Source organism: Mus caroli, unplaced genomic scaffold, assembly GCF_978045245.1.
Source record: "Mus caroli unplaced genomic scaffold, Mus_caroli_1 scaffold_5, whole genome shotgun sequence".
NCBI classification, from domain to species: domain Eukaryota; kingdom Metazoa; phylum Chordata; class Mammalia; order Rodentia; family Muridae; genus Mus; species Mus caroli.
In genome coordinates, this window is record NW_028227260.1 from 95,467,728 (window position 1) to 95,492,780 (window position 25,053).

General features: G+C 42.4%; 1 long non-coding RNA gene across 1 annotated transcript; it reads left to right on the top strand.

Moving 5' to 3' along the window:
- The first annotated feature begins 15,679 nt into the window (after window positions 1-15,679).
- LOC147004703 (uncharacterized) lies at window positions 15,680-18,309 on the top strand. Its single transcript, XR_015047099.1, has 3 exons — window positions 15,680-15,802; window positions 16,491-16,559; window positions 18,203-18,309. It is a non-coding gene; the product is annotated as an uncharacterized LOC147004703 (long non-coding RNA).
- Window positions 18,310-25,053: the final 6,744 nt, after the last annotated feature.

The window sequence follows — 25,053 nt, forward strand, 5'->3', positions numbered from 1 at the left end:
GCAGCAGCTAGTAGTTAGTAGCTAGAGATGATGATGATGACGGCTAAGAAGACCACTCTGAGCTGGGCCACCTGGGAGATGGTGATGAACTGGAACAGTTCGCTGAACAGCACACTGTTGTAGACAGCCATGTCCAGCAGCTCCGGGGTGATGAGCCTCTGGGCGCCTTTTCTTCAGGTCTCCTTGCCTGCCAGCTCCAGCAGGCTGTGGGTCAGGAACTCTAGGACTGGGGTCAGGAAGATGGGCAATGTTTTGCTCAGCCGCGGGGCCTGGTCGCTCTCCCATAGATGATGCTCCACCAGACTCACCAGTTCGGCCAGGTTCTGGAGGTGCAAGAATGGTGAGAGGACAAAGATGACGACCACCCTCGAGGCCTGCTCCTTCTGCTCCTGGGCATGCTGGACTCCACCTGACTGCCTTGGCTGGCCTGCTGGGCCTTGACACTGATCCGAACGCCCAACATGTCCCACACTGTGTCTGGCTGTGCATCCTAGAGACCTCTCATTGGTTGCAGCCCACTGTTTTGTATTGTTTTGGGTTTTTTTGGTTTATTTTGGGTTTTTTTTTTTTTTTTTTGGTTTTTGGTTTTTGGTTTTGGTTTTGGTTTTTTGAGACAGGGTTTCTCTGTGTAGCTCTGGCTATCCTGGTACTCACTCTGTAGAGCAGGCTGGCCTCGAACTCAGAAATCTGTCTGCCTCTGCCTCCCAATTACAGGGATTAAAGGCATGTGCCACCCCCAACCAGCTGATGCCCACTTTTGTGCTCCAATTCCCACGGATGATGCACTGCCTGCATGTGTGTGTGTATGTGTGTGTGTGTGTGTGTGTGTGTGTATGTGTGTGTATCCAGGCATTCGCGTGTGTGAGCACAAGGATGCTTACCTGTGAGAGCCTGGGCTCCTGGACAGCCCTCAGTAGGGACCCTGTGTTCCCCTTGCTGTCTTAGACTGCTGAAGGAACCTTCCTCTGGGAAGTGAGCAAGTCAGTGGTGCTATGGAGAATGTCACAATTTAGGCTTGTAGGGTGCTTTCAGAGCCCCTACTCATTAAGCACATGTTCCTTGTCCCTACCCCCAGTACCCTAGGCACCACAGAAAACTCTCATTTTTCTCATTTGGGTGGGAATCTATACTGTGTTGGAAGTACACACACACACACATACTACACTATCTTGAGTTTCAGAAGAGAATTTCAAACCTTGGCACATAGTTAAGATTGTGAAATATTAAGATGAGGACTTGATAGATTGAATGAGAATGACCACCAGAGGACCCTGTATTTCAGTACTTGCTTCCCAGTTGCTACAACTGTTGGGGAAGGGTTAGGAGATATGGGCTTTGGAAGAGGATATGTCACTAGGGGTTTGGACATGAAGTTTGAAAAGGTTGTGTGATTTCCACTTCTCTCTCTCTCTCTCTCTCTCTCTCTCTCTCTCTCTCTCTCTCTCTCTCTGCCTAGTCATTGTAAATCATGATATGAGCTCTGTACTGGCTATTTGTGTGTCAACTTGACACAGCTGGAGTTATCACAGAGAAAGGAGCTTCAGTTGAGGAAATGCCTCCATGAGATCCAACTGTAAGGCATTTTCTCAATTAGTGATCAAGGGGGAAAGGCCCCTTGTGGGTGGGACCATCCCTGGGCTGGTATTCTTGGGTTCTATAAGAGAGTAGGCTGAGCAAGCCAGGGGAGGCAAGCCAGTAAAAAACATCCCTCCATGGCCTCTGCATCAGCTCCTGCTTTCTGACTTGCTTGAGTTCCAGTCCTGACTTCCTTTGGTGATGAACAGCAGTATGGAAGTGTAAGCCGAATAAACCCTTTCCTCCCCAACTTGCTTCTTGGTCATGATGTTTGTGCAGGAATAGAAACCCTGACTAAAACAAGCTCTTAGATTGTTTTTCATTCCACCATCATGAAATATATCCCTCTAAAAATGTTAAATCTAATAATCATGTTGTGTCATAAGTGGCTTTTGTTGTGATGTTTCATCACAGCAATGAAAAGGTAACTAAGACATAAGTTGGTACCCAGGCGTAGGCTATTGCTATAACAGGCATAGCCATGCTGGTTTTCTGTGTTGTTTTTGTTTTAATGTGGAAGGCTTTGGATTTTGGATTTGGAAAGCAGTTGAAGTCTGTGAGCAGAGGATAATGGGCCCTCCTCATAGGAGGCTGGGAAACTGTAGTGCTAAGATTTATGCAGACTATGGATACCCTCCTCAAGAGGTTTCAGAGGGGAACAATATTTGAAACGTGGCTAGAGGCCATTTTTCTAATATTTGTCAAAAAAAGATGCATTTTGTCCTTTTCCTAAGAATGTTCCGGAGGCGAAATTTAAATGTAATAGGTTAATTACTTTGGTATAGAGGGCTTCAAGTCACACAGCGATTAGTAATTATGCATAAGCATGTGTGCAATGAAAAATAGCAAGCATGAGAAAAAAGAAAGATGAAGTTTACATTTAGAGGAGAAAAACAGGAATAGGTAATGATATGTTGGAGTCATATATGTCATGTATGCTGATGCTGAAAGAGATGAAAATATTAATAGAGAGGACTAATCCAAAGTAGAATCACCTGAGGCATGTGGGCTTAGATTTTTTTCAAAACCTATATTTTTATTAAATTGTTTTATTTATTTGCATCCCAAATATTGCCCCCTTCCCGGCCCCCCATGCAGAGTTCTTCCCCTCCCCCCATCCTCACTCCCCTTTACCTCTGAGAGTGTGCTCCCCCAGGTATCCTTCCAACTTAGAGCATCGAAATTCTCCAGGATTAGGTGCATCCTCTCCCACTAAGGCCAGACAAGGCAGTCTGTGCTACATATGTGCTGAGGGCCCTGGGTAAGCCCACGTATGCTCTTTGGTTGGTGGCTTAGTCTCTGGGATCTTTGAGGGGTCGGGAATAATTGACACTATTGTTCTTCCTATGGGGTTGCCATCCCCATCAGCCCCTTCAGTCCTTCCCTAACTCTTCCATAGGGGTCCCTGACCTCAGTCCAATGGTTGGATGTAAGTATCTGCATCTGGCTCAGTCAGCTGCTGTTAGAGCCTCTCAGAGGACAGCCATGCTAGGCTCCTGTCTGCAAGTACAACATGGCATCAGTAATAGTGTCAGGGTTTGGTGTCTGTGCAAGAGATAGATCCCAAGCTAGGCAAGTCACTAGATGGCCGTTCTTCAGTCTCTGGTCCATTTTTGTCCCTGCATTTCTTTTAGACAGGAACAATTCTGAATCAAAAAATTTGAAGATGGATGGGTGCCCCCATGCCGCAATTGAGGGCCCTGTCTATCTACTGGAAGTGGTCTCTTCAGATTAGATCTCCCCATTGTTGGGCATTTCAGAGCCTCCCACATCCTAGGTCTCTGGAACTTTCTAGAAGTTCCCCCATGCCAACCCTCCACCCCCTGCAGCTGCATATTTTCATTCATTCTCCTGACCCTCTGGGTTTCTATTTTCTTTCCCCATACCTGACCTTGTTCCTCTCTTCCATTCTGAATCCCATCTGTCACCTAGGTCCCTCCCTCCCTCTGCCCCCCATGATTTTGTTCCCCCTTCTAAGTCTGATTGAAGTATCCACACTTGGGCCTTCCTTCTTGTTAAACTTCATAGGGTCTGTGGGTTTTTATCATAAGACAAAACAGCAACTACAAATTGGGAAATGATCTTCAGTGAACCTACATCTGATAGATAGCTATTATTCAAAATATACAAAGAACTCAAGAAGTTAGCCTTCACAAAAACAAATAACTCAAAACCTGGGATATAGAGCTAAACCGAGAGTTCTCAACAGAGGAATCTTGAATGGCTGAGAAGCACCAAAGAAATGTTTAAAGTCCTTTGTCATCAAGGAAATGCAAATCAAAATGACCCAGACAGAATGGATGAGAACAAACACTCTCTCAGGTGACAGAAGATACTGGTGAAGATGTGGAGAAAGAGGTACACTCCTCCATTACTGGTAGGATTGCAAACAGTTGCAACCACTCTGGCAGAATCTGGCAGTTCCTAAGAAAATTGGAAATAGTTCTACCTGAAGGCCCAGCTATACTGCTCCTGGCCATATATATCCAAAAGTGGTTCCACCATTAACAAGGACACATGTTCCACTATGTTCATAGCAGCCTTATTCATAATCACCTGAAGCTGGAAACAACCCAGATGTTCCTCAACTGAAGAATGGATAAAATAAATGTGATTCATTTAAACATGGACTACTATTGAGCTATTAAAAAGGAGGACATCATGAATTTTTCAGGCAAATGGATGGAACTAGAAAATATCATACTGAGCCAGGTAGCCCAGACTCAAAAACACATGCATGGTATTCATTCACTTATGAGTGGATATTAGCCAAAAAGTACAAAACATACTTTTAATAAGGGTTCTAAAGTACCTTTCTGATAGCCCTCCAACCACCAGAGTTAGTGGAAAAGAAAGGTTATTATGATGGTGGGGCGGGGGGAGGTGGAAGGGAGAAGTGGACCTGTTTAGAAAGAGTTCTTTGGAGCAAATACCCTCTGTGTTGTCAAGAAATCAGCAGTTCAGTTCAAAGGTCAGCAGCAGCAGCCGATTCCACTTGCAGACACTTCATGGATATACCAATAGTCAAGCTCAGTAGTGTCAGGATAGCAAGCACAAATCAGCAGTGGTGGCACTACCTAGCCAAGACAGCCAGGCCTCCTCGGGTGAATCAGTACCAGTCAGCAGGAGCAACCAGAACTGGCAAGGACACCAGGAGAACTTCTCTGCTGTGCCTCACTCAAGGAAGCAAAGATCTGGGAAGATGACGAATACAGACCAACAAAGCATTGCAAAACTAGCTATGCAAGCCTGCTGTCACTGTCTGTTGAGTCCTATTTTATACTCCCTCCAAATATCACATGTCCTCCCATGGGTCTTGCCTCAGCAAAAACCACCATGTGAGTCTGTCTAAGCTACCTCCACGTGAGTCTGTATCAGTTGACATCTCCAGAAACTTCTACTTCACTCTGCCAATTGGCCTGAGTCCACAGAAGTGGCAGGAAGCCGCCAGAACACCACCAGAAGTTTGTTTGGTGTATTTCTCTAAATGAAGTCATGACAAATTATGACCATAAAAGAATGGCAAGGCATACCCATACCATCCAGCATTCTCTACCATCTGTTAGATTTATATTTATATTCCTTCTAAATATCATGCATCTGTTCACATGTCTGCTTTAGCAAACCATCCTTTCACCTCTGTGCCCCAGCCAAACATCATTTGATAGAACTGACTTTCCAAAGAAACCAGAAGTTTCCACTTTACAGGGATGCTGTGATGGTTTGAATAAAAATGGCCCCCATAGGGTCATAGAGAGTAGCACTATTAGTCAGTGTGGCCTTGTTGGAGGAAGTGTGTCACAGGGAGGTTGGTGCTTTGACATCACAGAAGCTCAAGACAGGCTTAGTGTGGTATTCACTTCTGCCTCCTACTGATCAGGATGTAGAACGCTCAGCTCTTTTTCTACCATCATGCCAGCCTGCAGGCTGCCATACTTCCTGCCATGATGATAATTGACTAAGACTCTGAACTCTAAGCCAGCCCCAATTAAATGTTTTCCTTTATAAGTGTTGCCTTGGTCATGGTGTCTCTTCACAGCAGTAAATCCCTAAGATAGTGCCCTCAGGGAAGACAGCACCCAGATAGCTAAGCTTCCAACTTGTAAAAATAAGAGGCATAAGGGACAGTCTACTCATAAAAAGCAACAACAAATCAAAGCTTGTTGATTGAAATGTGTGATGGGTCACCCAAAGTTGGTAGCCAAGGCTGGCAGTGTCATTCACATAGTTCTGGCATTAAGAGTTTTGAAAGATGGACAAATAATGTGGTTGTGTAAACTCCTCCCGCCCAGTTAAAAAGAGCTGCCATGACCAGGTATATGGCAAGGGAGTACCTTCATGGAGGCCCCAAAAGGCCATTGTGTGAAGTTCCTACAGTGAAGTATGGATAATGTTAGAGACCCCAAGATGATAGAGATGCCAAAGGTGTAAGGCATCTGCCAAGAAGAGTTACAGTGAGTGGAATCAGCCAGAGACAGAGAGAAAGAGAGAGAGAGAGAGAGAGAGAGACAGAGAGAGAGAGAGAGACAGAGAGAGAGAGACAGAGAGAGAGAGCAGTTGGTTGATGGTAGCAAAGCAGAGCCACCTAAATTCTCAGACATCAGACATGGAGCTATAGAATTTGGAGTTTTATATCCTGAGTTTCAGTATTGCCTTCAGTCCAAAATTTCCTCACTATGCTCCCATTCCACTATTTTGAAATACTACTGTATATTATTTGCAATTGGATGTTGCAAGTATGGAATCTTATTTTTGATTTTACAGGGAGTTACAAATGAGAGATTGCCTTGTGTCTCAGGAAAGATTTGAATTTGGACCTTTAAACATTGTTGAGCCTGTGAAAAACTGTGGGGACTTTTGAAGTTGGACTGAATGCATTTTTTTTTCCATTTTGATATGGCCACAAGCCAATGGGGCCCAGGAATAAAATGTTATCACTTGCGCGAGAATGGGCCCCATAGGCTTGTTTTAATATTGACTCTCCAGCGGGCTGGAATATCTGGGTAGGATTAAGATGTCTGGGCTTGGAGGAGGTGTGAAACTAGGAGTGGGTTTTGAATTTTCAAAATACTTTTTTTGATTCTCAGTTCTCTGTCTCTCTCTCTCTGTCTCTCTCTCTGTCTCTGTCTCTGTCTCTCTCTCTCTCTCTCTCATGTGTGTGTGTATGTGTGTGTGTGTGTTAGAGATAGAGAGAGAGAGAGAGAGAGATGTTTCCTCCCTCCCTCCCTTTCTTCCCTTTTGCTCTCTCCCTTTTATTGTCTCCCTTTTTACCTTCTCTTGTGATTTTGAATCAAGATGTGCCTTCATTCCACTACCATGAATTCTACTCTCAGAAACCAGAAGCCAAATTAAATTCTTTTTGTTTTAAGTTGCCTTGGTCATGGTATTCTATCAGAGTACTAGGAAAACAATTAAGACAGAGTTCTGGAGTTGGACTAAATGCATTTTGCATTGATAAGGTCATGAAGCCTATGGGGCCCAGGGAGTAGAATATGGTGGTTTGATTGAAAAGTGTCCCACACATACTTGGTTCTCAGTTAGTAGCACTATTTAGGTATGTTTAGGAGGTCTAATCTAACTTAAGGAACTATGTTGCTGAGAGTGTCAGCTTGAGATAGAAAAGTTTGTACCACTTCCAGTTCTTTCTTCTTGTCCATTGCCTGCCTGGAGTGTGAAATAGAGCTGGGATGAATAGGGTCCACCAGGGTTTGGTCCAGCTAGGAATGCTAGGACTGTTACAGCTCTTAGAAGAGAAGCAAGGAGGTTTGGAGAGCTGCACAGAGCAGAGAGCTGAGGTCCCAGGTCAGTGTGAGCCAGACCGGGAAGGTGGTCCAAGATTCAGGGATGAATGCTTCAAGACAGAGGACTCCTCCCCAAGTGTTATTGCTCAGTAAAAGCAGTCACTCCTAGACAAATCCTCAGTAAAATAACCTGTGTGGTTTATTCCATGTGGACAGGGACTAGGTAAACATCAAGGAATAGGATGGAATTTGCAGGTAGGTGTACCCTATTGGCTGAGTTTGAGGCATTAGTGGTGCTCTATTTGAATGGAGAAGGGCTCCAACTGTTTCCTTAAGTGACTGACTGTCTGTGGTCCTCTCAGTGGGGTGTCATGATTACTCATTCCAGAGCTGGTACAGAAATAGATAGGGAGTGGCTTGACTCCTTCAGATCTCAATTCTTTGACATTCCTGAGATCTGAGCTCACTCAACCTTGCCAGTTCTTCTTCTGTCTGGTGGCTGGTCCACTTGCTCTTCTCTCTCTCTCTCTCTCTCTCTCTCTCTCTCTCTCTCTCTCTCTCTCTCTCTCTCTCTCTCTCTCTCTCTCTCCCTCTCCTTTGTAATTATGAGTGAGGTGTGAATGTTCAGCTTCTTGCTCCTGATGTCATGCATGCCACAGGCTGCCTTGCTGCCCCTAACATTATGTATTCTAACCCACTGGAACTAAAAATTTAAACAAACTCCTTCTTCTACTACTTGCCTTGGTCATGTTGCTTTATCAGAGCAACAGAAGATTAACAAATTCAATGACATCCCCATCAAAATCCTCAAAATACCCTTTCAAGAACTAGAAGAAAGTAATAATTCTAAAATTCATATGGATGTACAAATACATTGAGTAGTCAAAGCAAAAGGGTTCTAAGCAAAAATTAATGATTTAAAGTACCATAACACCAGATCTTAAGTTACATGAAAATGTCATAGTTACCAAAACAACATGGTACTGGCTCCCATACAGATACACAAACCAATGTAAGGGAATACAATATCTAGAAATAAACTCATACAGATAGACACACCGGATTTGTGGCAATGGTGTCGTGGTTTGAATGAGAATGTTCTCTGTCCTAATCGCTGCTGTAGTACTGTGAAGAGACACATGATGGGAAGCAGGCAAGCAGGGTGCTGTTGCAGTAGCTGAGAGCTTCAAATCCCTTTCTGCGGGCAGCATGGTGGAGTGCCCACACCTCCTAATATTCCCCAAAGATTTTCACTATCCATTCCAATGTTGATCCTAGACACAGTGAAAAACTATTTCATTCGCATGTTTACCCTAGATATAATGATTCTACTAGAGTTCCATTATGACACCTGAATATACATCTAAAGGACGCTAAGTCCTACCATCACAGAAATACTTGCACATAAATCTTTATTGCTACATAAATGACATTAGCCACAAGCTGGAACCAGCATAGATATCAACCAATAGTTTGATGGATAAAAATGTGTTAGAACACAGTGGGATTTTAGTTATCCAGAAGGAAAAATAAACCAACATTTCCAGAAAACTTGATAGAACTGGAAGTCACTCGTTGCACAAATAAACCAGATTCAAAAGCCCCATTTCCTATATGTAGAACTTATTTGCATTTGCATATATGTGTTTCTGTGCCTGTTTGTGTGCATACATGTACATGTGTGTAGGTCATTAAACCAGAAAGGGTGCATTTGAGGTAAACGGAAAGTGTTAGGGGAAAGTAAGAGGTAATGGAATACACGGGAAAGACAATAAAAAAACTACTAGGGAAAAGGAAGGGAACAGCTTGAAGGAGATCAGGGTTTGATGACGAGCAGCAAGGAAGGAGAGATGAATAAGAACAAAGAATTTTGAAAATGCTTCAGTGAAACTAATTACTTAATATACTTAATATAGTACATCGTAGTCAATGTTCTGTTGTAAAGAGACAGACACAAGACCATAGCAACTCTGATAAGATAAAACATTTAATGGGGGGAGGTGTGGCTTATAGGTTGAAAGGTTTAGTCCATTATCAGCATGGTGGGAAGCATGGCAGCATGCAGGCAGACACGGAGATGGGGAGGTAAGCTGAGAGTTTTGCATCTGGATCTGCAGGCATCAGAAGTGATTGCTACACAAGGCCCGTGACCCTCAAAGCACACCCCAAGTGACGCACTTTCTGTTCAAAGTAAACCTGAATGATTCTGGTTTGCTTTATGTAACCACAAAGCCACATCTACTGCACCAAGGCCACACCTCCTTATCCTTTCAAATAGTGCCACTACCTAATGACCAAATATTCAAATCTATGAGCATATATGGAGGCCATTCTCATTCAAACCACTAGAGTATCTTGTTTTCTTTTTCAAGAAGCCATCACACTATACCCATACCTTCAGAATTTAATCTCTGTATTTCTTGAAATGCACAAAGACAAACACAGTGATAGCACGTGGGGAAAAAAATCTAGAAGTTGACTAAGTGATACCAGTGACTCTAGGGTATTATAAGTTACATACTATTTCATATTATCAGAGATTTTTGAAAAACAGGAGGACCTTTAAAAAATAAACTAAACATGGGATGGGGACTTGGGCAAAGTGATTGCTTCACAAACATGAAGATGAACCCAGATACCCAAAACTCATGCAAAGCTGAGTATGGTTGCATGCACCTGCAATCATATCCCTCCTGTTGTAAGATGTAAGATGGAGAAAAGAGCTTCCCCAGGAGCTCATGGGCCATCTATTCTAACACACGCAGAAGTGAACAAGGAAAAGATGCTCTTAAATAAGATGGAAGGCAAAGTTGTGTTCCTACCACATGTGGTCCACCATTCACATATGTTCTCCCACATGGCGCACACACAGCATATACACAGAGACATGCATACATATATATATCAAACACCCAAAATTATCTCCGCAAACTAAATGTACTAATGATGTGGAAGTGATGAGGTTGGAAAACTGAATTTCCACATGGGAAGGAAAAAACAGAAATTGGGTCTCTACAAGACATCAGGTACACAGTCCGGTGTAGATTAGCAAAGATTTGAAAAAAAAAAAAACAAGAGCTGAAAACATTCATTACAAAACATACATTCATGGGTTTATTACACACTGAGAGAGACACAACTTCATTTTGTAAATATTGTTTAATTTTAAGCATTTTCCAAGTATTCTGTTGATATGAAGGATCCACACATACTCAGAACCAGATTATAAATCTTATCGTTTTGGAGAGAGAGAGAGAGAGAGAGAGAGAGAGAGAGAGGATAAAATATGGAGTATGTGAGAGAGGATAAAATATGGAGAATGTAAAATAACAAATCAAAATGTGCTGTTAAAAATATTGGGAGTGGGTAATTAGAAGCTATTTTTAGGGGTGCTGACTTTTAAGCAATCTGTAGACTGTCATTTTGTCCTAATAACAGTGTCCTTTGAGTTACAGAAGCTTTTCAGAGTTAGTATGGGAAAGTATCATCTCTGTTAGATAATTGTGTAAGATATGTATCCTTTCAATAACCCTGAGAATCAAATCCTATTTTCTTAATGTTGCAGAAAAAGGAACAGACTTGTAAGAGCTTTGCATATGCAATCATACAGACTAGAATGTAGGCAAACTTGAACTGGGACTCAAATATAAAAGACCCCTTCAAACACAATGATGTTGAAATACATACTCTTAGTGGCTTTGGCTTCCTCTAATTCTATATTCCTTTAACTTAAATTGATCAATATGACCTGAAAAGAGCTAATAATTGTGGCCAGAAAAAATCTCTTCTTATAGACTAATGAATTAATTGCTAACTATGAGGGAATGTATTAAATAATATGAATCAGAAATGGATCAAGTAGATGTAGTTAATTATTATTTTCATTTGGACATGCCTTTACATGGTGAAGAATATTAATTTTTCCACTTCAGAAATGCTGGTGATTAAGTAGCATAGTATAGTCAGAGCTACTTTGGTACCTAGGGAAAAATATATATAATATATAAAGAGAAAACAAAAAATATTATTAAGAATAGAAAACAAGCAAACAGAAGAAAAAGAGCCCAAGAGAGGCACAAGTCAGAGACCTACATGTTCACACATTCAGGAATCCTATAAATACACTAATCTGGAAGCCATAATACACACAGAGAAGACCTGGGGCAGCCCCTTTTGGCTCCTGTGCATGCTGCCTCCATCTTTGCAAGTTCATATGAGCTTTGATCACGCTGATTTGGAGGGCCTTCTTATTTTGGCGTCCTTCATCCTGAGCCTCTGGCTTTTAAAGTTTTTCTGCCCCCTCTTCCACAAAATTCCCTAAGCCCTGGGGGGAGGGATTTGATCGAGACATTCCATTTAGGACTGAGAATTCCAGGGGCTCTCAATCTCTGCATATTGTCTGGCTAGGGACGAGAGGGGGTGTTGTTGGGGGGTGGGGTGGGGTGGGGGGGTTGGTTCTCTTTATTTGTCCCCATCTGCTGCAGGAGGAAGCTTCTCTGATGATGGCTGAGCAAGGCACTAATCTATGAGTAAGGCCTTTTTTGATATGTTTTTGGTTTGTGTGTGTGTGTGTGTTTGTTTTATTTTTTGTGTGTTTATTTTTAGAACAGTAGCATTGAGTTTTACCCTAGATCTCTTGGCTATCTAGTCTCAAGTCTTTGGTCACCCAAGCAGTGTCAGGTATGGGTTCCATCTTGTGGAGTGGGCTTAAGTCAAATCATATATTAGTTGGTTAGTCCCACAGGCTTTGTGCCACGATTGCCCTAGTGTATCTTGTAGGCAGGACCCACTGTAGATCAAAGGGTTTGTGGCTGGGTTGATGTTTATATTTCTTTTAGTAGTGTGCACGGTTGGCGTTTACATTTCTTCTTTGGTAATGTGCAAGTACCTTTCTGTACTGAAGACACTAGAACATAGGAGTGGTGAAGACTCCAGCTAGGCACCAACTCGGCTTGTCCATGTTCAGTGAGTTGTGTAGGTATTGCCTTCAGCAGAGGAGTCTTGCCATCAGTTTGTGGAAAGCAACTTATATAGTCTTGTCAGCATCTTGGGTTTTTCTTAGGGATTTCCGTGGGACCCCTTTATCCAACAATTCACTTAGATGTAACATAATCTTTGGACTGGAAGCTTCGTTTGGTGACAAGAGATGTTCTGTTGGGGCTCTGTCTCCCTCATTATTTCATTTAGATCTCCTTCATAGATGTATCTATTTTAGGAAGCTTCAACTCTATTAGTTCTCCATACTACCCCTCAAATGGCCCTTAATTAGAGTTCTCTCTTCCCACATCCCCTCCTACATGCCCTCTCCTACTCCTCCCCACTTGATTTCTAATTCCAGCCCCTGCATCTATGTATAACTATTAATTTTATTTTTCTTTCCTATTGAGATCTCATCCGTACTCCCCAAGTCCCTTACTCTATATGTAAACTCTATGGTTCTATGAATTGTGGCTTGGTTGTCATTAATTTAGCAGCTGATATCCACATGTAACTAAGTATGTATCATATTTGTCTTTCTGGGTCTGGGATTCCTCCCACACGATGGCTATTTTTTTCCTAGATTCATAAATTTACTTGTGAATTTCATGATTTCATTATTTCAAGACTGAGTAATAATCAATTGTATAAATGTATCATATTTTATTTATCCATTCTTATACTGAGAAAAATCACTAGGCTCTTTCCAAGTTTTCACTATTATATAGAGAGCAGCAATAAACATGGATGGGCAATTATCTCTGTGGTAGAATGGAGCATCCTGTGGGTATATGCCAAGAAGTGGTATAGTTGGATCTTGAGGTAGATTTATTCCCAATTCTCTGAGAAACCCTCATTTTGGTTTCCAAGGTTGTTGAACAAGTTTGCATTCCCACCATCAATGGAGGAGTGTTCCCTGTGTTCCACAGTCTCACCAGCATGAGCTGTCACTTATGCTTTTGGTCTTAGCCATTCTGATGAGTATAAAATGGAATCCCGGGGTTGTTTTGACCTGCATTTCCCTGATGGTTAAGGATATTGAACATTTAAGCATTTCTTAGCCATTTTAGTTTCCTCTAGTGAGAATTCTGTGATTAGATCTGTACCATTGGGTTGTCTGTTTTCTTGATATCTACTTTTTTTGTTCTTTATAGATTTTGAAAATTAGCCATTGGGTGGGCACATAACTTCTCAAATTGAAGACAAGTCAATTCATCCACATTGACCTTTTAATATAAAGGAAGAACAAGTGGGTAACAACCATAACAGAAGTTATGAACTTAATAATATTAGAGGTTACAGAAAGGATGCAATCTGATATACTGACTCAGGCAAGTCTTTTCAAACCTTCCCACAAGTAACCAGTGTTAGCATTCTGTGCAAGCTCTGCCCCCAGTTACCTGGCAACATCCAGGTGTGCTCTGCCCCACAGTTATCTGGCAACAGCCAGGTAGGCCTGACCCATTATAAAAGGGACTGCTTGCCTTCTTTTTGCTCTCTTGCTACTCTCTTTCTCTTGCTCTTCCCTTCCTGCTCCCCCGTCCCCATTTCCTTACCTGCTCTCTCTCCATGTGCTCATGGCCGGCCTCCACTCCACTTCTCTCCTCCTCCTCCTCCTCCTCCTCCTCCTCCTCCTCCTCCTCCTCCTCCTTCCTCTCTCTCTCTCTCTCTCTCTCTCTCTCTCTCTCTCTCCCCCTTTCCCTCCCTTCCCCATGTTCCAAATAAACTGCATTCTATACTATACCATCGTGTGACTGGTCCCTCCAGGGGTAAGGGATGCCTCAGCATGGGCCCACTGAAGCACCCCTTTCCCCCATACCTTGCCACACCTCCATAGAACATATCCCCCCTCTCTTTGTCTTTTTATAAACACATCAACCAGTGCTTTGTCTTTCTTCCTTTTACAAAGTATTTATTTTATGTAAACCTGAGCAAATGTGTATGCACCACATGTATGCAGGAGCCTGAAGAGGCTGGAAGGGGCGTCAATCTCCTGCAACTGGAGTTACAGATGTTTGTGAGCTGCTATGTGGGTTCTGGGAACTGAATTCGCAACCTATATAAGAACTACAAGTGCTCTTAACTACTGGGTCATCTCTCCAGCTCAGGAAAGGGACTTTTAAGATAGGAGGACTAAGCGGTAAAGCTATTCCTCTGGGAGGAAGTGTGGTTTAAAGGAGGATGCAGGAAGGAGACAGGTACTGTCCCATTTATCAATAGGGAAGGAAGCATGGGCCTTGGGCTAGTCTTGTTGTATTCCTTGTCCTTGGATCATTTGCCAAACTGAGAGTCTGTAAAGACTTGTTACAGAAAATATGGTGGGCAATAGGCATGTAAGACTACAGCAATAGCGCCTAAAACCTCAACTGGGGGCTGGGGTTGAGCAGGCGAAGTCAAGTCAGCCTCAAGTGCATGCGCACTGTCCCAGCCAATCAGAGAGGCATATGCGCCGGAAGGCGGGGCCTAACCGAGTAGGGGCTTTTTACTGTGAGGAAAAAGGTTCTGAGGCGATTGTGGCAAGGCAGTGTCAGAGGAAGGTGACCCGGAAGGGAAGTACTAACCCTAGCGAAGGAACGAACGAAGGAACGAAGGAACGAAGGAACAAAGCTGTGGTAAAGGACCCCGTGTTAATCAAAGTGAGGAGGCTAAGGGTTGATTCATGGCCTTGGTAAAGGTTCTAAAGGAACCCCCGGGGTAATCCAAGTGAGGCTGGAGTGGATTCAAGGCTGTTGAGGGAGGAGGTTGGGGATTGGGAGGAGGTGAGAACCAGGCTAACCTGTGAAGTTCTGTTCTGGACTCTCACTTCAACCGAGGACTGGACGGGACCCGAGGGTGGTTGGGAAAGGGACGCGAGGGCCAAAGGTCCCGGGAGGACTGAGCAGGACAGTGTGGAGGGTGGTAGGTGAAGTGTGTACCTACAATTCGTGACCCTTTGCCTGTCACTAGCTTTCCTGGATCACTGGGTGCCCTGAGGTGCACCTGGAATCCACTTGGTGAGTAAGTACAGCTCTCAACACGAAGTGCCAACTACAGGTAAGAACAGTTCATTTTCATGCCAAATATCTGGAGAGAGGGGGTGGGGCCCTGGCCTGTGTCACCTGAGCAGAGGCGACTTGGGTTTAGGGGTGGGGGAGTAGAGTAAGCCCCTATTTTACCCTTGGCACAGGAAGGATGGAATTGAGGGGCTGGGAATGGAGGCACTTTTGGGGTGGGGGGCGCGGTGTTTCTTTGTTTTTATTTTTTGATCCCTTCTAGTTCATTCCTCCAGCACAAGTAGAAAGGGACACTCAGGCCCAACCCTGTGGAAACCTGATGCCTCTTCCTGTGGCTTTCATTAGCTTCCTTGTATCTTTAATGTGTCTTTGCACATACAATGTTCAGGATTCCTGTCTAACCCAGGGAGACTATAGTCATGGCTTCCAAAACCAAGGGCAGACCTCCCAAGCAACCAAAGGTGACTCCTGCTCTGCCATCTGACGATTCACAGCAGCTTCAAGAAAATAACCCAGGTAAAACACCACAGGGTGAGGGTGGGGGTGAGGGAGTAGGCCCCAAGAGTGGAGATCAGTTCCCTAATATGCAAGAAGCTCCTAGCACTGTATAAGACCAGATGTGGAGGTCTAAGCCTCTAATCCTCAGGAGGTAGAATCAAGAAGATCAGAAGCCCAGGGTCATTTTCACCTACCCAGCATTTTCAAGACCAACCTAGACTATGTGAGACCTTGTCACAAAACACAGAAAGTCGGGATGCTTACAAGATCCTTTCTGCCCTGTCCCCAAAGTATAGTCTGATGCATTTAGGTGGAGCACAGGTAATTTCTTGGGAATCACATGACATTTCAAACATGAAAACTGTTTTCAGAATGTGTGTGTGGGACTTATGGTTCCCAAGTGGTGTTCTTACCCTTAGTGGAGCTGCAAGGATCATAGAGCCTCTCCTGGCCCGTGCCAACATGTCTCATAGTAAGGGCATGGTTTATAATGATTAGAAACTGGAGGTCTTTGCCATAATTGTCCCCAGTGTCTCATTGTTTCTCACCTACACAAACATGATTCAGTTTATATGTGTTCTAAAAACTTTGATGTATATATACATCTAGCACAAACCCCTAGTGCACATAATTTCTTCATGTACGATGATCAAAATGGCAGACATAACTTGAAAGTTATTTGGTTTTTTTTTTCTCTTCAATGCAGGAAACAATCTGGCCCTTGAAACTTGTGGGGAAAGCAGTTCTTCCCATGAAACAGGTGGACCAAAGCCAGGTGATGTGAAGGGAATTTTCATTGTTGCTAATGTACTTCAGAAAAGCACACTTCTGCTCCTGTAACACATATTCTGTGTAAATTCTGAGACAGAGGACACTCCTTTCCACAAGAAACATGGTGTTTTATCTATATTGAGTTCAAAGCCAGTAGGAATGCTTTCAGGCTAAAAATACAGAAAATGATGGCAAAAAAAAAAAAAATCCTGGTGTATCTGTAGGAGCCATTAGTAGTTTTAGAAAGTTTTTAAAAACTAAAGTGCTTCGATGCCAGGAAGTATTATTCATCAGTAGGTAATAGGAGTGAGTTTCAAAACTCGTTCTTCTATAAGCCCTGTTACAGTGCTCTTTACTAATTCACTTGAGAGATTTTGATTGTGCATGCAAGGTGAGCAGTATTGTGCTTAAAAATGGCGGCAGTTGCTTTGCTTTGCTTTGCTTTGCTTTTGCTTTGCTTTGCTATGCTATGCTATGCTATGCTATGCTTAGATTTTGAGACAGCGTCTCACCATGTAGCCCAGGCTAACTCAGTATCAGACCAGGCTGGCCTGTTGATTCACAGGGATCCATCTGCCTCTGCCCTGTAAGTGCTGGGTGAAAGTCATGTATCATCATGGCCAAAAGTGGTGGAGGTTTGTTTGTTTGTTTTGTTTTGTTTATTTATATACTGTGAAATCTTAGAAAACTGGATGAAATTATCTATATTCCAGATTTTGTCACAAGTAAGTGACAAAATCTGTTTGTTTGTTTGTATTTTTTAAATGTCAGTTATTGTATGGTCTTATCTCATTTCTTTGTTGTGTGGCGGGGTAGTGAGGATCAAGGACTCTGAAACAGCTCACTACGGTTTGCTTACATTGTATAAACAGCACACACAGTGCAGAGTCAAATGTTAATATGTGAGCACTGTATAATCAGAATGAGTCTGGCTCTGACCTGCTATGTCAGATGATCTGTGTTAAAGGTCAAACTCGGAAAAGTCAGAACTAATTTAGAGTTCTTGATATGATAGACCTCAATTTAGAAATTGTCCAGGATTTATAACAGGGTTTTAGCTAAGTAGGAAAGCACTTGCCTACTGGGCTCAAGGTTCTGGTTTCTGTCCTCAGGTTGGCAATGGAGTTAGCCATGAGTCAGTTCGTTTTGTTCCTTAAACAGTTCAACCATCTAGATTTCTGTTATATTTTTCTAAAATCCTCAATGACTACGTTAAATACAGTATTTCTTTTCACCATGCAATAATCTGTGAACATTTGAAGACTATGTAAATGGAATGCTCTCACATTTTTCATAAATCAGCCCAACAGTTCTGCTTAATGTGTCCTTGGACTGGAGGATACTTTGTGCATTGATTAAAGCTACACTTTAAAGGATTTCTTGTAGAGAAGTTAAACAATACTTCTGAAAATATATTTGTACATTTTGGAAAATCTCTCTAACCGTGTTATACCTTTAAAGTACAAGTATCAGTTTTTCAAATTACAGTGGTAGCTGCTATAAATATCCACTAACAAGAAGGAGTGGAATACCCTTGGTTTTTAAAAGGGTGGCTATATGTTGGTCCAAAGATGTTTTCTAACAGGAGTGCAGTAGTATTTACCTTATTAACTGAACAATAAATATGTATAAGGATTTTCAATACAGGGCCCAGTAAGAAACCTCTAAATGAAAGGAAGAGAAAGTATGGGGTGAGCGTAAATAAAACTGTCGAAAACATTAAGTGGAATGTTGACCACTTCTTGAAAGTCCAGCATGAGCGAAGGTAAGACTCTGGGCTTTCCTATCTTATACATTTCTTAGTACTTGGGAATAAACCAGTTTCTAAGAAGGAGCTGTTATTTTCTGTTTGTTGGAGCCTCTGGTCAAACCTTCATAGGGTTTGGGTTTTGTATAGAAACTAACTCCTTTTAGCTTATACTGCCACATTATACCCAAAGTAAGCTGTATTGCTTAGCTGTCAGTCAAGATGACCTTTTTTTGTCTTGTCAATTTAATATATTTGAATTTATTCACCATAAAGAATTTGTGTGCCACCCTTGAACGTGATGCTTGGTTTAACATTGAGTCATTGAGTGTATCAAAACACATTCCATATAGCAGATACTCAATCATATGGAAAAAAGAGATGAATCTTATAGCAGAATAATCTAGACATTTATGGAACAGAGTTGACCCTTTAGTAAACTACAAATATGCAAATGTATGCCCTGCCTTTAAGGGAGGAACAGTGGGTAAACCTCTGCAGAATTCTCTAATGGTCATGGGTATGCGTTCTCACAGAACCAATTCTTCAGCAGGAGAAAATAAAAGAGAAGCTGTGCTTCTCAGGAAGATGAATACTTGTGGAATGTTACTCAGATACTAATTATACTTGTCCCTAAGTGTTATAAACCTAAGGTATTTGAAGTGACTTCTTTCTAATCCAACAGGAAACAGAAACTGTTGGTGTAAAACCACATAATCCACCTCATTTTCCATTTCCCTGTCAGAATATTTTAGATGCCCTTTCCCAGTCTTCCCTCTGTAGCTTTAGTGAGGGCAAGTCAGTCCTGCTGTGTTTGAATGTGCTTTCTTCAGGTCGAGTAGGAATATCACAGTGTTCACTGTTGTCTTTTACAGGCAGAAACTTTATCAGGACTATTCTCATCAGTTTTTGACTTTGGTTATGATGTGGAATGTAGCTGTAAACCAAATCAAGACACAGGCTGAAAAACTCTCTGTGAGTATCAGGCTTAGCTTGAAAGGAGTCCATTTCGTCAGCCTCAGAGGTAGCAACAGGGGCTTCCTGCAGCAGGTCTGGAGGGAAGGGACAGGACATGAGCTCTGGGAGACCAGGAGGGTGGTTGATGTGGAGGGGAGAGACTGGCCATCCTCCGTGACTTGGTTTATTTTTGTTTCCCTTCTGTGGGAAGATGACAAGGCTAATGATGGGTTAGGAGCCTGCATGGTACAGGCGTGGAGGGATGAGCAGGTACTGTCTGCAGTGTGCAGGAGGAAGTACAGGATTGTATCCTGAGAGGGGACCCTTCAGGATGGACACAGTGCTGATGCCAAGAGTAGGAGGGCCCCACGTAGCCTTCTGACACAGTGATCAGGGATGTGGAGTGAGAGCAGTTCATGGGGCTGTGGAGGGGCAGGTGGAGACTTAGCTGCCAGTGTGGTTGGAGTTCAGACCTGCCCTGTCCCAGAGGAGAAGAGGGAAAGGTTCCCATGCAGTGATGGACCTGCAATGGTGACTGAGTCACCTTTAGCCTGGAGATGAGAATGGGCTTTGGGGGACAGGTAACTGGACTCAGTGCTGTCTCTGGGGGCCCTTTATCCTGGTGGAGGATGGAGCTGCCCTCTGGGCATTCTGACTTCCAAAGGTGGGGAAGCAGAAGGGGGACTACTGAGGGTATGGAGATGCTGTCCAGCCCAGCTCAGGTCAGGAGCATGGACTCTGGAATCCCACCAAGTGGATAGCAGTCACCATCCAGTTTTTTGCTAGTTATGCTACCTCAGAAAAACAATTTACATCTGTGCCTTAGTTTCTTGGGAGTGGAAGGAGGGAAGAAGTCCATATGTATCTGAAAGAATTTTTTCAAAGATTTGTTTTAGATGTGTATCCTTATATTGGTACAGGGGAGTGTCTGAAGTCAGTCTTAAAGAATATAACCCTGTTAGTGTGGCACTGTGTGCTCTACTCTTACTGGAAAGGCCAAAATGGCCCTGCCCCTGCTTCTATGAGAGTGCTCACCCACTCACCCACTCCTGCCTCACTGCCCTAGCATTCCCCTCATATTAAGCGAATGAAATGTCAAGATGTCAAAAGTACTTGCTTCAAACTATCTTGTCTACATTAAACACTGAATTATTTTTGCTGAGCTGTCACTTTAATGAAGTGTTACGTATTGCTTTATGTTTGCAGAATATCCTTGATGAGCAACAGACACTTTTTGAACAGTTTCAAAGTATTCATATGCAGAAAATAGAAGAATTTAAGGAGTTATGTGATCGACACTTGAAGGTGTGTTGGTCATCTTCTTGAGAGGGGAAATAAAAGTACTGGCTCTCTTCCCTTCCATACTGGGGTTCATTTATAGTGTGTTTATACCTTTAAACTTCTTCTTTCGTTTTTTTAGTGTTACCATGTCAGGTAAACCTAACTACTAAATGAGCGTCTCCTTTAAGGAGTCATTCATGGTTGTGGGTTCCTTTCAAAGCGGGAGTTGGTACATTGGTAACATTGTCTAAAATTATACTTACTGTTTTGGGGGAAGTTCTGATTTTTATAGCATGGCTTTCTCCCATCATCAGATTTCTTTTGGAGAGTGACAAATCAATGTAGGAAGTCTATAGGCCCTTTGTTTCTTGACTCCTTGTGCTTTCTGCATTATTGAACTGTAATTATATTTTTCCCCGTGGACAATTAGAATGATAAGACAAAGCCCATCAGCATGATGAAGCAAAGCTGTAAGTGAAGATAACAGTATATTGAGAATTATCTACTGTTTTCAATGCATCCAATCCAATTCTTCTCAGCCTCATTGAACTTGGCCAAGTACATTTGTATAGTTATTCTGGAATTCATTAACTGTTGATCGCTCAAATTCACTTTCTGAGTAGTTGTTTAATGCCTTGTGTTCCTGTTAAATTTCCTTCATCCAGGCTAATTGATATAGGTCCAAACAGCCACGTCGAAAGAATTGATTCCATGTTCTGTAATTCTTGGTGTACACTGGGATACATGTATGCAGCACAGCCAATTTGATGTGCCTCTGAGTCGTGGGTATCAGGCTGTAGTCCTTGTGGGGGGAAGCTTTTCAGAATCACACTGCAGGTTTGAGGTAGCTGTTAGTCTAATCCTCAGTCAGGGCTGCACTTTCCTGAGTACTCTCCATTCTCTGTGTGTGATAATACTACATACTTCTCAGACATCTCCTCCCGCCCCTGTCTTCCTCCAACTCTCTGTTCCTCCCTCCTCTTCCTTTCTCTTCCTTCTCCTCTGTCATCATCTTTAACTTCTTCATATTTTCTTCCTTTTCCCTTTCCTCCCCACACCCACTCCAATGTGTATGCATTTCCTATTCTGCCTATAAGATTTTGTTATTATATCCAGATTGCACATTATAGCATCACCATACAGTCATGCTACTCCTGTCTCTTCTTTTGTTTTCCTACTGAAATATTAGTCTTTCTACTGAGCCATAGGCATTAAGCTTCATTTCACTTGCATAGCTCAGCAAGTTGGTCATCAATTCTAATGCTAAATTTTGTGCTGGTTCTGGTTCTGCATTCACTTAAAGTTACTGAAATATGAAAGAAATAATTAAATAGTTTTATAATTTTTCTATACCACATGTCACAAGAGTTTGTTTATAGAAAGTATCTCTCTCTGTGGCCCTGGCTAGCCTGGAACTCACTATGCAATGGCTTTACTTGAACTTGCAGTGATCCTCCTGCCACTATTTTGGAGTGATGGAATTACAGGTACATTTCACCACGGCGCTCTGCTTAGTGCAACAGGTTTGATGTAGTGTGTCCTAATCCATTCATTGTTGAACTTTACGTCATGGTCATAAACATTTCTCATCATGATCACACAAATTTCTGTATCTCCCATTTGTCCCAATATCGTACTCAGCAATGCAGTCCCATATTTTTGTGATGGACATTCTGATTTTCATATAGTATACAGTGTACTTTTACTTTAGATGAATTACTGTCCATTCCATTTATTGTAATACATACTGATTTTGAACCGTAACTGTTCACAATTGTGAACCAAGATGAGCAGCGGTGGCTTCTAATTAAACATGGCTTTTGGTTTTAGAATCTACAGGCTATTAAGAGTTGTCGCCGAAAAGCTATTATAGAGGAAGCCAGAAAACACATGGACTACTTGGAAAGGAAAGTTACTGAAGAAACTGTAAGTAGAATATTTTTTAAATGGAGTATTAGGATTAATTTGAGCATTAAATTTCTTTCCTAAAATATATGTCGTATATATACACACAGATATTAATTAGATGTTTTGTATATATATACACACAAATATTAATTAGATGTTTAATAACACCAAGGTTCATGTAAACAAGCAGGAAGAAAAGGATGGTGTTCAATCTTCACTTCTATCCCTGCTAATCTCGTAACACCTTGAAGAAAGAAGCTCAACCGCCATGAAATGACTTCATGATATTTTCTAAATCTATGGTGACATGACACTGCTATTGTGATTATCACTTCCTTGTTCACATCTCTGAGGTGTCAGAAAAACTTTACTGAGAATGTTTTGTTTGTGAAATTTATCGCGCATGTATTATGGGATCATCAGGGATATTATATATGAGGTCTCCTGTATAGTTAAAGCTCTCATCCTATGATTTCCTGTATGTATAACCTGGGAAATCCTTACTTGGGAACGTTTGATTTAATAAACATGAAATAGTTTCAGACTTGTTGGGATGAGTCATTTAATTGCATTCTCTTTCTGACATCCCTGACGTTTCACCCCTTCTCAGACACAAATGGCCCCATGCCATGTGGAGGTGTGCTGTCACCTGTGTTCCTGCATGGGGCCAGTGTAGTCCAGGCCACTTGTCTCATTGTGTCCCGTTGTGTAGAAGCATTGAAAACAGACTGTGTTCAGCCTCCCCCATTTTCTCCAAGTGGAATTGCATTCCTCTAGACTGAATGAGGCCTTCCCTGCTGGGATCATTTTACTGTCTAAAGTTTGCATTATCTAGAAGAACCTCCCCCTTTGTGCAAACTTCCTGTGACCCTGTGGGCCTTTAGTATTATTTCTGTAATAATAATTAATAATCATAATATAATGTTGTATTATTACCAGCTTTCAATGTCTCCTAGTTGAAATATTCTGCCTATCTGTACCATATATGGATACTGTCCATAGTGTTCCTCCAGTGTCGAATTCTATTTTATTTCTCTGTCTCTCTGTATCTCTCTGTCTCTGTCTCTGTGTATCTCTCTCTCTCTATCTATCTGTGTGTGTGTGTGTGTGTAAATATTCCTTTTTGTGTGTGGTACTTATGTATATGCCTTCATGTGTATAGGCACAACTGTGTGTGTGTGTGTGTTTGTGTGTGTGTGTGTGATTGCACATAGGTACCTTTGCATGTAGGGTCCAGAGATACTTCTGATATCTGGTTTATTTTATGAAACAGTCTCTCTCTCTCTCTCCCTCCCCCCGTCTTTCTCTCACTTACTTGGTGTTTGTCTCTGTCTGTCTGTCTGTCTGTCTCTGTATCCCTCTCCTTCTTCCTCTCCCTCTTCCTCTCCCCCCGTCTCTCTCTCACTCTGTATTGTCTGTCTTTCTCTCTCTCTCTCTCTCTCTCTCTCTCTCTCTCTCTCTCTATATATATATATATATATATATATATATATATATATATATATATATCTGTATCCCTCTCCTTCTCTCTCTCTCTCTCTCTGAATGTGGTGCTCATCAACTGGGCTATGGTGTTAGATCATTGGGTTCTAGGGATCCACCTGGCTCTGCCTCCTAGTGCTGCTGGTACAAACACTCTGCTGTGGTAAGATTTTTCTTTAAAGTTTTATTTTGGTTATTTTATGTATGTGGATCTGCATGTGTCTGTCTGTGTGTCTGTATGTGCCCATGCACTCAGATGCCCACAGAGGGTGTCATACCCTTAGAGGTAGAGTTCCTGTGGGCCACTTGATGGGTACAGCGTTTTGAACTCAGGTCTTCTGCAAGAGCCCCAAGTGCTCTTAACTACTGACCTGTGTCTAACGCCCCTGTGCTGAGGGTTTTAAAAGGTTTCTGGGGCTCTGTACTCAGAGTCTCATGGCTGTTCAGCAAGCTTTTCACTGCTGAGCCATGTCTTCCCTGGTACATATTTGTTTCTTAGGAGTATGAGCTCAGATATTTTTGTAGTTGTTGTTGTTGTTCTCTATCCACCCTGATGATGCATAGGAACATACCCTGTGACCCTTACTATTACATTGTGCAGCATCTAAATGTGTAGATAGATGTGTGTCTGCCTCCCTGGGCGCACCACGACTCCTATCACAGTGTCCCACTCTGCTGGCAGCACCAAGGTACTTCACCCACAGGTCTCCAGGGAAACCAGGACTAAATTAAGCAAGCAGGGTATTGGTTTCAATGAAAAAGATGTAAAACCTGTCCTTGGGTCCAAAAAGCTGGAAACTGGAAGTGTTAAAAAAAGCCTGGTCATCTGAGTTATGTGTTGGGCCTCCACATCTTCCACAACCAGGTCTGGAAGTACCTAGTATTCTAAATGACCCTTTTGCTATCTGTGCAACCAGGGGCTCGCCGCCCCTAGCTCCCACAACCAGGACTGGACATACCTAATTGTCTAAATGAACGTTATACTACCTGCAGAGGCACAGGCTCACCCATGCTGCCACAACCAGGACTGTATATAAATAATAGCATAAATGACCTTTAAGCTATCTGTGTGGCTCAGACCATGAGGGATTCTTCCTGAAGCCCTAAAGCTAGCACAGATAGC